At 38.7% G+C, this 12,579-nt stretch overlaps 1 long non-coding RNA gene across 3 annotated transcripts; it reads right to left on the bottom strand.

The window, feature by feature from the left end:
• Positions 1–3,267: 3,267 nt before the first annotated feature.
• LOC129144740 (uncharacterized) lies at positions 3,268–11,615 on the bottom strand. 3 transcript variants are annotated; one of them, XR_008549242.1, is made up of 3 exons: positions 11,455–11,615; positions 4,051–4,148; positions 3,268–3,492 (listed from the first exon to the last, which is right to left on the bottom strand). It is a non-coding gene; the product is annotated as an uncharacterized LOC129144740 (long non-coding RNA). The 3 variants fall into 3 exon arrangements; XR_008549244.1 differs by lacking the exon at positions 11,455–11,615 and adding an exon at positions 8,669–8,971; XR_008549243.1 differs by lacking the exon at positions 11,455–11,615 and adding an exon at positions 7,344–7,401.
• Positions 11,616–12,579: the final 964 nt, after the last annotated feature.

Here is a 12,579-nt window from a genome sequence, read left to right as displayed (position 1 = left end):
AAATATCTTTTAAAAATTGATCACATCCAAATTTTCAGTAATTTGATTCATGATTTCTAAGAGACACAGCAAAAAACTATTTCATTGAACCTTTAAAAAGTTTAAGCTCAAAGTTTAATGAAGACATAGATTCATATATCTTTACAAGTTCCCTGACATTGTAGCCCTTCTGCCTTCAACATTTAATACCAGTGCTATTGCCTGAAATCTTGCTAAAATCACCTTCAATTCTTTGTCCTCTTCCTCCCCTTTAGATGAATGTAGAAATAGCAGTCTGAGCTTTCTCTTGAGATTTCTCATGAAAAGGATCCAGAGATGAAAGAACTCTTGTTGTTCCATAATTCTTTTTATTTTTTTAGCAAAGTTTTATAATTGTCAAAGTAAAACTTTTCAATGTATTTTTGTGATATACCAATGAAATTGATTATTTTTCCCTTCCCCTTGGTGATTATGTGAGTTCCAATGACATATGGAAGGTGAGTTAAATCATCTTTTAAGACATTTAACTTCAATATATCAGTCTATACTTCAAAGAAAAGATATAATTCTCACTGAACTAAAATTCCAGGAAAAAGAAAAATAATACAGGTACTAGATAATATTTTAATATCATTTCACAAATGAAGGTTATTCAAACATTGGAGGATGATTAACTCAGAATGTATCACTTGCTTGGAACAAATCTTACCAAGTCACCTAGTATTCAGTTACCAAAATGAAGAAGATTTCAGTATTTATTTTTGCTCTGGGTCCTTCCTGGTGGCACAAGGGTTAAGTCTCAGCACTATGAAGCTTTAGGCAGCCACTGCAGCATGAGTTCAATCCCCAGCCATGGAGCTAACTCACATGGCACAGCAGACCTCTCTTGTCTGGTCCACTGCTCCCCTCAGCAGTTTATGTCAGTAGATATGCCTGTTCTGCTCCCCACCCTGTCTCTGGTGAATTCTCTCACCCCACCACCACACCTCTAGCCTGCACCCTGTACCCTCATTCTTGTATGCATTAATAAAAAAATGTTCTAAAGGGTGTTTTGCTCAAATAAGCTTGTTGCTTGAAATATTATACCTTCTATCATCATTTCCTAATATAAAATTATGTATTTTCCATATTAGTTTTTTTCCAAACCATTTGATCAAGAATGAAAAAAACTGGCTAAAATTCTATTTCCAGTATAGTATGAAAGAACATTCCATTCACATTTCCTCATGGCTATTAGAACTGAACACCTTTGGATAAGGTTTTTAACCACATAGTTTTCTCTCTTTGAAGAGCCTATTCAAGTTTTGGCATATTTTTCTGTTGATTTGTCTTATTTTTTTAATGTACAGGAACTCATTAAATATTCTGGAGAAATATTTTTTGTTGTATATATTCATTGAGAATATCTTCTCCTACTCTGTGAGTTGCCTTTTACTTTTTCTCAACAGTGTGTTTTGATGAATAGAAGTTATTAATTTTAATACAGTCAAATTTATGCATTATTATTAGTAGTATTTTTTGAGCTATAATTTATATAAACTAATGATTTAATATGTATTTTTATCAGGATAATTTTAGTGTAACTGGAGATAAAGTGAATTGATGGACAAATTAGCATCACATAAGTTTGGACTTCTATTTTACTGAAAATCTAAGTTCTTTGATTAAAAATAGACGTTCCCAAAATGCCCAAGCTAGAATAAAATTCACTTTATTCCATTTTTATCTTGAGAGACAAAATGGAAATCTTCAAAAACCTTCAAAAGAGTACTTGATTGTATATGGAAGAAATGACAGTTACATTTTATGTCTGGAACAATCTCTAAATGTATTTCCTTTGCTCCACAATGGGTAATAGTATCTAAATCCTTTATACATAGATTTTGTCTCTTTCTTTATTTGACTTCTTCTAATAGAATACACCGCCAAAAATAGAAAAAATTTGTAATTCATTCATTCACTTATTTGAATGTTTAAAATATAATGAGTATTTGTTATACCCGAGTCACACTCTCAATATCAGGAAAATGAATGTTAAATATGCATGGAACTAGGTCTATATGAACTCACTATCTTATTAGAAAAAGAGGAATAAACAGATATTTATAGTACAGAGAGAAAAATATAATATGAAATTATGAGTAAAATAAAATGAAAGTAAACAAGGTAGAAGCCAAGAAAGGCTTAAAGATAGAAGTCAGCTTTCAGCTGGCAAGGCCTTGATGGATAATTAGGATTAGGCAAAAACAAAAAGAATGCAGGGTATTTTTTATAAAATAGGATGTAAAAAATAGCATCAGTGTAAAGGTCCCACAGAATTTAAGAAATTGTGGTAATAATTGAAGTGACTAGATTTGCATTCTTAGAGGATGAGACTGGATTGAGTAAGATAGCAGATTTTAAAGAGTTTAGATATCATCCTGTTAGCAAAAGAAAACCTGAATTTTTTTTTTTCTTAGTAGCATTGAGCATGATCAGATTTAATTTTCAGAGATTAATTGGAACAATACCAGTTTGTGAAATAATTATTCTGAATACCCAGTATTTCCTTTAGATGTATCTAGGCATTTAGATATATTATCATACCCTATTATGTATATTCATTACAGAGGCCATACCAAAAGCATATTTTAAATTCATCTTAGAATCACCTTTTATAGAATCTTCATAATATTCAAAACATCAGTCCAAAACACCTTGTCTTTTTTTGACTAATAAAAAACTTTAACTCTCTGTATTCATCCAGTAGCCCTTAGGGCTTAAAATTCTTCCAATTATAGAGCTATCTTTCAAGAAAGATATTTTATTAAAAAATTTAACATCTCTACCTAGTGAGAAAGAATTTTTCAAAATATAATAATCAATATTCCCTTATTAAAGGTTTATTGCCTTTTGTGTGTATCTGCTGTATGCTTTAGAACTTATTTAACACTTATTCTGAGATGAATCCTCATTTTCCCACAACTAATGTGATTCAGATCTCTGTATTTACTAAAAGTAGGAAATGTTTTGAAACATCAGTGACTTTCTATTTTCCTATCTTTTTCTCTCTATAGCACTGGATTTAAAAAAATAAACAACTCTCCCTATACAATTCTATTTTGTTCTCAGATTATCTCCTGTAACTTCTTACTACAGAACCCATCCATTTCTAATCTTCTGCACACTACTTTCCTTGGTCAAAAATATTTAATTGTCAATAATTAGAAAAAAAACAGGTATTTTTAATCTGAACCAAATCTACACAAATGTGATACAATAGCTCTCACAAATCCACATATACATTTATATAAATATACAACAGTACTTATTCAACATTTGTAGTTAGTGGCTACGTGATAATCTCTGCATTTTTGGTATTCTTTGGATTATGTAACCTTTATTTGCTATTAAGCAGTTGTGTAATATTAAGTTATTCAAAACCTTGAAATAAATTCATCATCAGCATTGGGGGCCATCATGACCATTCAAACTATTTCAGAGGACTTCATGAATATGTGAATGAGATAATATCTGAAAAACAAAATGGTTGTAAAGAGATGGACGATTATGTGTATCTGTAATTATCATGGATAATAAATATACTTCTGTGAAGATAAATTTAATCTATTGCTCTAACAAATAAGTAAATGGTTATTTGCATATAATAGTTGTCTGTGCTCTACTATCACCCATGGTGATGCCTGTCAGAACAAATGAGTATTGCAAAACTTACCAAATAAAAATAAACAAAATATTGCCAATTGAGTTACAAATTATTTATTCTTTTAATTACTGTAATTAAATTTTAACCTAAGTTCTTCTATTTTTAGATAACATAAACAAAATTAATTGAACCTAATGATAAATTAGTTCAACTTTCAGAATATATAATATCAGAAATCTAAGTGAGGCTAAATGAGGTTGGCTCTAGGAGTTCTATGTATTTCTACTTCTCTGTCATCTTTGTTTATTTCCAGGCATCCTCAGGGAATGTAAGTGTTTATATTTGTTCTCAGTGAAAATAATTTTTCAGTCTTTTTTTTTTACTTCATAGTTTTTTTTCAAATTTTAGAAGGAAATTTGTCTTACCTGGGAGATCTAGGAAAGCCCCATTACTGTGATCAGACAATGTACTATTCCAATTGGCCAGAATCACTGTCTTTCCCCAGTCTGGAGGTGCTGTGTGTCTGACAAGAGACCAGAGAAACGTGAATTGACATGGGGGATAGGTCATGAAGCAAAAAGATGTCAGCTTGACAAACACACATATTATAGAAAGATAAGTACATATTTAAGGAGAAAAATAGAGCAGCATCATTTAAATTTTTATTGTTACCAGAATTCTAGGAATCTCAAACTAGTCAGAAAATTCTTGTTTTAAATTTCTTCGGCTACTCAATTAAGTTTCTCTAGAGGGAAATACAAAAAAAAAAAAAAAAAAAAATTGGACTTCTATTTAGAAATTTATTTTATTTTTTTAACATATCTGTGTAGTTTATTTTTTTTTTAAGATTTATTTATTTATTTATACAAGTCAGAAGTGCAGGAGGGTAAGAGAATTCACCAGAGTCAGGGCGGAGAGCAGAGCAGGCAGACTGACAAAGTACACTGCTGAGGGAGCAGTGAGCGGCAGGAGAGGTCTGTCGTGCCATGTGGGACCCTCATCCGGTGGCCAGGGATCGAACCAGCATTGCGGAGGCTGCAGGCAGCTTCACAACCCAGCGCTCAATTGCTGTGCCACCGGGGAGGCCCTAGAAATTTATTTTTAAAAAGCCACATGATTCTATAAATTGGCAAGTTCAAAATTTTCATAGTAGGCTGCCAGAATGGAACTGCAGGAATGAATTCTAGCAGTGTAATCTACAAAGGGGAGGTTCCAAGCTCCCTCTCCCATCTAATGAAGAATGGAGCTGAGCTACAAGGGGAAGCTAAAAGTACTTGAAGACTTAGAAAAAAGACTTGAAGGAGGCACATGAAGCAGAGAAACATGAAGAAGCCATGCTTGCTCCTCAGATTTGGGCTTGCACGAAAGACTTGGGGGACATGGAAGGAGACATTTGGAAGTCATGTTGTTGTAGAGCAACCCTGAGTGTGAGAGACCCATGAGAAGACTGACTATGATAGCATTTATCTTGGCTTGTGGTCTGATTTTGCTCTTTTCCTTCCATAATTGCCTGGCCCCTTCTCACTTTCTTATGGCTCACTGCCAGAAGTACCTTAGAATTCAGGCAACCCTTTGGGTCTCAGTGGCCCTGCTTTGAACCAACCCTGTCTGGCTGATCATTGACATACAAGGGGATGGGTAACTTTGGGTGTTTAACTGACAATGATTATCCTGGGCCTCTTTGGTGGCGGAGGGGTTATAGTCTAAGCACTATCAAACTATTGCCAGCCATTGTGGCATGAGTTCGATCCCCCGGCCAAGAAGCTACCCACATGGCACAGCAGACCTTTCCTGACTCACCCACTGCTTCCCTCAGCAGTATATTTCAGTAGACTCACCTGCTTTTGTTTCCCACTCTGTCTTTGGTGAATCCTCTTACCCCCCTCACCTCTGGCCTATACCCCAGTTCTTATATGCAAAAATAAAAAAAATCTTAAAAAAAAAGATTATCCTCTCTTCTCTTTATTGTACATTAATCATATTAAAGTTCTTTTCTATTGACGAGCTTATGTACTAAAAATGTTTTGTCTCTATGTGGTGGATGGCAGAACCTATTTAGACTGTGCAAAGTTCAAGGATCTTTGATTGCCCCTCAGTCTACACACTAACAGAAATGCAGTTTGAGTCTGCAGTGAGGCTGCTGGCAGAGTTCCTTCTTTCTCTGGGGATTTCAGTCTTTTTCTTAAGTCATTCAACTACTGGGATGAGTCTCACCCTCATCATGGAGAACAATCTGCATTAGCCATAGTAATATATCAGTCTACTCCTTTAGTTAATTCCATCCAAATGCAGCTTTATAAAAATACCTAGAATAATGACTTACCAAATGTCTGTGTACTATGGTCTAATCAAGGTAAGAAATAAAATTAACCATTATAGCCACTGACTAGTTACATACCTTAAGGAAAAGGTATTTCATTAGGTTTAGTATCATTTCCTACATAACGGACTTGATGTAACCTACTTAAAGGCCTATGAGGAAAATGGAACAGAGGAACATGTACAATTAATACAGTGCCTGACACTCAGTAAATATTCAATAAATTGCTGTGAAAGTTACATAAATTTGCTACCCTATGTTTTACTAGATAATCTAATATGCTGAATGTTCATGTTCTGTATATAACATAGATTTCATTTTTGTGGTGTTTATTTCAAGAAAGAATTCTGGAAAGAAGAAGATATGCTGATAAAGCACCAAGTGATCAATTCAAATGGTCATTAATTGGGAAAAGGCCTTTATAACTCCATATAAAAGGCTGTAGCTGTGGTAATGGACTATGAACAGATTGCAGCAAAATTTGTTAACTTTATTATTTATCATTCTTCATAATCTAATAAAAATCAGTTTAGGAGAATGGAAAAATAAAATCTGATTGAAATGGCAACTATGAAATGTATTGATTATAATGTCAAATGGTGTGAGGAGTTTTTCAAAGGAAATAAAAAAAATGTATGCAGGGCTGTATAATAATAATGTCATAATTTGCTTAGCTGGTAAATGTTTCTAGAATGCTATCTCAATATATTGCTAGGCCACCATAGCACATACATCTAGCCAACAAGTGTTTATTGAGCAGCTACTTTAACAGGCAAACTTCACAAGTGCACATGGGGAGCAACAGAGCCTCCTGCCCTGGAGTCCTCTCATCATTTTGATAGGCACCTGGTGAGTTGCTGGCTTTTTTTTTAATGTGAAAAGGTAAAATGTGAAGCAATACCAGCACAAGTCCCCTGTGCTTTTTTTTACATGACCAGACAGTCAAACTTTCTATAAGTAATAGCAAACTAGGAGGCTACCTTTTTCTTTTAACACAGCCTACGGGCAGGATAATGAAAGCAGGAAAGCTAAAGGCATTTCTTTCCTGAGGCAGTTTCAGGCTATTTAGGCTAAAGACCAAACTAGGCTGAAGCCCCCAGGATAGACTGTTTGCAAAAACCAGTCTTTCAGAAATAATTTGGTACTTTCTTCAACATTCTAAATGTTATAAAACATCTCCTTCAGGAAATAGCGATTTACTGGTTTTGTTAAGGTTTTTTCATTTGTTTGTTTTTTAACTTTCAGCTGTAGAAGCATCTAAAGATTTTGCAAACTGTACACATTGGCCACTCATTAATTTTTGTATTATATATTATCTCCTATGCTAGTTCTTAGTTGTGAATTCTAATTCACTTCAAAACATAGTTTTTGAATGTTTATTCTGCAGGAGACCATTACCTCTACTTGAATTGACTCCTCTTTGGCCAGTTGATGAGGAAGGGACCTCCTCCTCTGATTGGAGATTCTGGGGATGGCCAAAAACACACCAGAAAATGGAAAGGTGAGAGTCACAATGATTTCTGTCACATGAAGGTTTGGCCTCCCCAAGATGTTAAGAATATTCCTCTCCAAATGTTTAGAGAACATTGCCTCCTGAGATATCCAGAGCAGACCTCTCTAACATGTGCCACTTAGGCATGTGAATTATTTTGAGCTGAGGTCAATCGAGGCCTTGCAGAGAAATTTTATCCTCCTTTAATTACCTTAAAAAACTGAATTTGTAATGAAAACTTGAGGAGCTTACTCAGAATTATAATTTTGGCCCAAATCTATCTCTGCGGTAGGGCAAACATCATTCATTACAGAAGGCCTCCCCCGTGGCTCAGAGGGTTGAGCGCTGCCCTGTGAAGCTGTCCGCAGCCTCTGCAGCGCGGGTTCGATTCCCAGTCAGCCAGAGAGAAACCCACATGGCATGGCAGACCTCTCCTGCCTTGCCTGCTGCTCCCCTCGGCAGTGTATTTCATCAATCTGCCTGTTCCGTTCACCGCTCTGTTTCTGGTGAATCCTCTCACCCTTCTGTGCCTCTGACCTGTACCCTGGTTCTTGTATAAATAAATCTTACAAAAAAAAATCATTATAGAACATGTCTTTCTCATGAGACACCCTCTCCTTAGGGGAGTTTTCTTCCTCCATGCTTAAAGCCCCTGACCCTATTCCCTTCCTTTGGTCAAGATGCTAATACCCTCAATTTGCCTCACTGGCTTTAGGGGTTGTTTTTTCCCTAGTAATCTATCTGAAATTAATTACTCAACCAGCCCAAGAAGGATGCAGAGTGCCAGGGTGCTCAAAAACTTGCTACAAGTCTAAGGGACCTTCTGATGGGGACCCAAAGGAAAGGGGCAGACGGGGCCAGGTAAGTCTGGAAGGAAAAGAGCAAAATCAATATAAAGGCTGCCATTTTTAGCCTCCTTACCCCTTGTAAGGTCGGTGCAGGGGGCCTGCCAAGGCACAAGGAGGCCCTTGAAACTGCAGAGGGAATTCCACCTTTGCCTCAGCTCCTGGAACCAGAGGCCTCAACTGGACACAAACAGGACCTGATAGCAATCAACCAGAAACCACCCAAAAAAACTTAGTTTCCGCATACCCAGTTTCCCTCCTAACCTTTCCTCACCCTATAAAAGGACATCTCCCCCCACAACGGGCTCAGGAAAGTTTCTGCCTGTTAGAAACTTGGCCTGGCTCTCCTTCTCTTTATCACACCAATCCTTACACCCCTCTCTCACCCAGGTCTGTTTCAAGTGTCTCCTTCCATGTTCTCCAAGTCCCTGGAACCAGTCAAAGGCCAAGAAGCAAGCACAGCTTTTTCACAAGTCTCTGCGCCTTGTGCCTTCTCCAGGTGCTCTTCCTGATTGATCTCTTTTCTTCAACACTTCTCTTCAGCCAGATTTTCTCTCTCAGTCCTTCTGTCTTCCCAGATTCCACTCCCTCCCCAGCAACTCTTCTTAGGGTGGGGCAGGGAGCCTCCTGGACCAGCTCCACCTTCCTTAAGGTGGTGCAAGGAACCTGGAACTTCCTCTCTCTTGGGGATTACCCTATTACAAAAGCAGCACTTAATATCAGGCATTACTTTTAGATCTTCAACATAACCTTGAATCCAATCTCTTTCTCTTGTTAATTTATATCCCATGACAAGTGTGACCAAAAAGTTATCTTTTTTACATCATGTGTGTAAAGTTTCACACTGTCTACTTCCAGTTAAATTGAAGCTGCTATTGTTTGTTCAATGTGTTAATGAAACATTTGAATCTGAATAGTTTAAATCGATTTACTTTAATCTTTTCTAGCTTGCAGCATTCACCCTTCTGTAAAGGGAAACACTTTGTCTATTTTCCTTGTGTTGCTCCAAATACATTTGAATTGGAGACTTTCAGTACCAATTATAAACTTGTGACCCATGACCCATGTGGCTAATATCTCCTCGTGGTGTATCAGTCAAAACAATATTTAAAAATAACCAAAATTGCTTTCACAATGACTTTTTTTTCCAAACAAGAGTAAAAATTCATAGAACATGGTTGTATTCCTTAATTGCACAGCATATGACATCTTGGCAAATGACATGCTTTTCTCAGGATTTTCTGTCTTTTCAAAAATATCTACTTGATGGACCAATTTTTTTATGTCTCTTTTCACAAACTGTTGTGCCCGTGAACAACGAACGCAGCCCCCAAGAAATCAAGGACAGCTGATGCAAGCACTAAAGGGAGTTTAATACAGACTCAAGTCTGGACTCACGACACTCACCAACACAGCGGTGGATGGTGATGTTATAGGGCATGGAATTAGCTTTAGGACATCCTTTTCCCCCTAACAGTGAGAGTCCCAAACCGAGAAATAGGAAGATATTTATAGGGTTACAAGCAGACTTAAATTTTAAAACAAGCTGGCAGTTACTCATTGGTTACTGAAAGGCATTTTTGGCGCGGGCGCAACTCGAACTCAGTTGATTGGCCAGGGATGCCGGGGTCTCCTTATTTGGTTGTCTCCCTTTCTATGGGCCACCAGCGTGGTCCGAGAAGGTGAGAGGGGACCACCCTGTTACAAGAGGAGGATGAGACCATTGACTTTTATCCCAATTTCTTCAGCACCAATGTCAAAGGAATTAACTATCAAGGCTGAACTTCCAACTGATGGGGGATAAGAGAAGAAAATTTGGAAAGGAGGCCTCACATACCAGAAACCTGGCTCATTCATTCCCAGGAGCTAGAGGTAGGGGTAGAAGTAATTAACATAGTCATTTAATCAGCTATAGAAATGAAAATTCCTTGGGGCCAACTGCTACAGCCAATATCAAAGGGCTATAGGAAGTACCATGAGGTGCAAACCAGAGAGGGGGATATGGAAATTGAGGGCCATTGTAGAACAATCCCAGTCCTTAGACATCAAGCTAGTTGCAACCAAGAAGTAATTAGGGTAACAAAAATTAACAACTATTGATACACAAAGAAAAGAGCCCCTCCCAAAGAGAAGACAATGATATCAGTGCAATTTCTGCACTGGCAAGGGGCAGCAGCCCTCCTGCCTGCCCGTGACCTGTGACCAGGCCTCTGCTCCTCTTCACTGACCTTCAGCTTTTGCAAAGCAGCAGAGGCAGCTCTCCTCCCAAGGCTGCCCACCTTTAACTGTACAGACCTCTCTTTTAGCAAACCTGTCCTTTTGGGGGAAGCTCGTTCTGTCTTTATTATTCTCTCCCTTTTTCATAATAAACCTGCCCTTTTGGACAACTAAAAATCTCTGTCTCATGGAGAAACTGCCTGGGAATCTCACTGTGTGATGCTCCAGCAGAAGGTCACAGTGCAGGTTTTCTATGAACCTAGCTGATGGGTGAAGGAGGTGTCCTGGAGCCATCAGTGGCTTTTTCAGGCTTTTGTTGGGATTTACCAGGTACACAGCAGGCAGAGGGGCCGGGGGTGCCGGGAGGCTGGCAGGCCTCCCAACCCACAGCAAGTCTTCACTCTTTCTGTGCTCTCCGGCCTTCTCTCATGGCCTCTGCTTCTTTGCTGTTCCTGCTCTCTCCCTCTGTTAATCTGTAATAGGACAGGGAGAGGGGCAGCCCAAACCCCACAAACCTGCCTATTCTAAATGGGTTCTGCCATCCGCCGCATCAACACAAAACATGAGACTTTTTAATGGGAAGGAACTTTAATACATCTAAGAAACAAAACAGGTAAGGCAAAGAGTCTAGTTTCTAAATGAAGCACCCAAAGTTACCCATCCCCTCATGGGTAAAACTCCATCCATATGGGATCGGCCCAGAACAAGGCCCCAAAGCCTGCCACAAGTCTAAAGCATCTTCCAGTGGGGACCCACAGAAAAGGGTCAGAAACAACCAGACAAGCCCGGAAGGAAAAGAGCAAAATCAACATCAAGATAAAAGCTGCCAAAGGAATTAACTATCAAGGCTGAACTTCCAACTGATGGGGGATAATTCCATTGTCACCTCCCCACGGGTCTCACCCACATCTGTGTCACCCAGTCCACGACCAAAAGACAAGCGCAGTTTCCTCACGTGTCTCTAGGCTCCATGCGCCTCCTCCAGGTCTCCTGGCTCCATCCTGCTTCCTTCCTCAGTCTCTTCTGCAGCTTTTCCTCTTCCTGCTCAGCTCCACCCTCCCTTGGGTGGGGCAGGGAACCTCCCCCTTTCCTGGGGACCACCCTGTTACAGTTCCACTGGCGTCCCCATGATGCCACTCTTAAAAGCCCAGTCTCTCAGCCCAGGAGTATCCACCTAAGTATACCCACACCCTACTCCAGGTGCCTGCCATCAGGCATTCATTCAGGACCGCAGGTATCCATCATCAAACCTAATGAGGGAGGGCAGAAAAGCCTGGTATTTTACTTACCCTACAGCTACTGAAAGGGCATCTCTGGGGAAACATTTCCTAGAGTTAACCCAAGGATTCCACTCTCTGAACGCAACATCTCCCATTCAACTTCACTAAGAGATTGTCAGGAAGGAGACAGAAGAAAGAAATCTTGAATGCTTTTTAGAAACAGGAAGAACATACTGCTACCTTGAAAGTTAATGATGAGGGTGGCCTTTCATATTTAATAATTATTTTAATTAGTTTTTATTGAGGTAGAGCAGGAATTTAGCACAAAGGCTGCAGTCCCTACTTCCCCCAGCCAACATTTCTGAAAAACAGCTGTGCACATTTCAGAGTAAAATGACTCAAACCCTATTAGTTTGCTTCTAACCCTACTAGTTTATTTCAATGCAGGTGCCACTAAGTTATAAAACCTCGCCTATCCTATTTAATAGGAGGTGAGGGGTCAGGAGCTTTTGATAAACAAAACTGGCCAAATCTTATTATCCCAAGCTATAAATTCCTGCCCCTTTTGTTAAATAAACCTGAACAAAACCCATTAAGTTCCCCTCTGTGAGTCTCTGACCCCTCAAACTAAGCAAGTGATTACATCAGCAGCCTTAGACCCAGGTGGGAGTCTCTGAATCTGCTCACACTCCTTTCTGAATATGAATCGCACCCACACTCACCTTCTAACTCGCCTATACTGACTCCCACAGGAATTCTTCCTGCACAGATGGCAAGAAACTCAGGGTCCCTCAGCATTCCTGGGTCCCAACAATATTAGGGACCATTTTTATGGTTTCACAGGTAATTGAGGATCTTAA

The sequence above is a fragment of the Talpa occidentalis genome, unplaced genomic scaffold, assembly GCF_014898055.3.
Source record: "Talpa occidentalis isolate TD23 unplaced genomic scaffold, MPIMG_talOcc4v2.1 talOcc4.6, whole genome shotgun sequence".
Taxonomy (NCBI): domain Eukaryota; kingdom Metazoa; phylum Chordata; class Mammalia; order Eulipotyphla; family Talpidae; genus Talpa; species Talpa occidentalis.
This window is presented reverse-complemented; position numbering and strand designations above follow the sequence as displayed.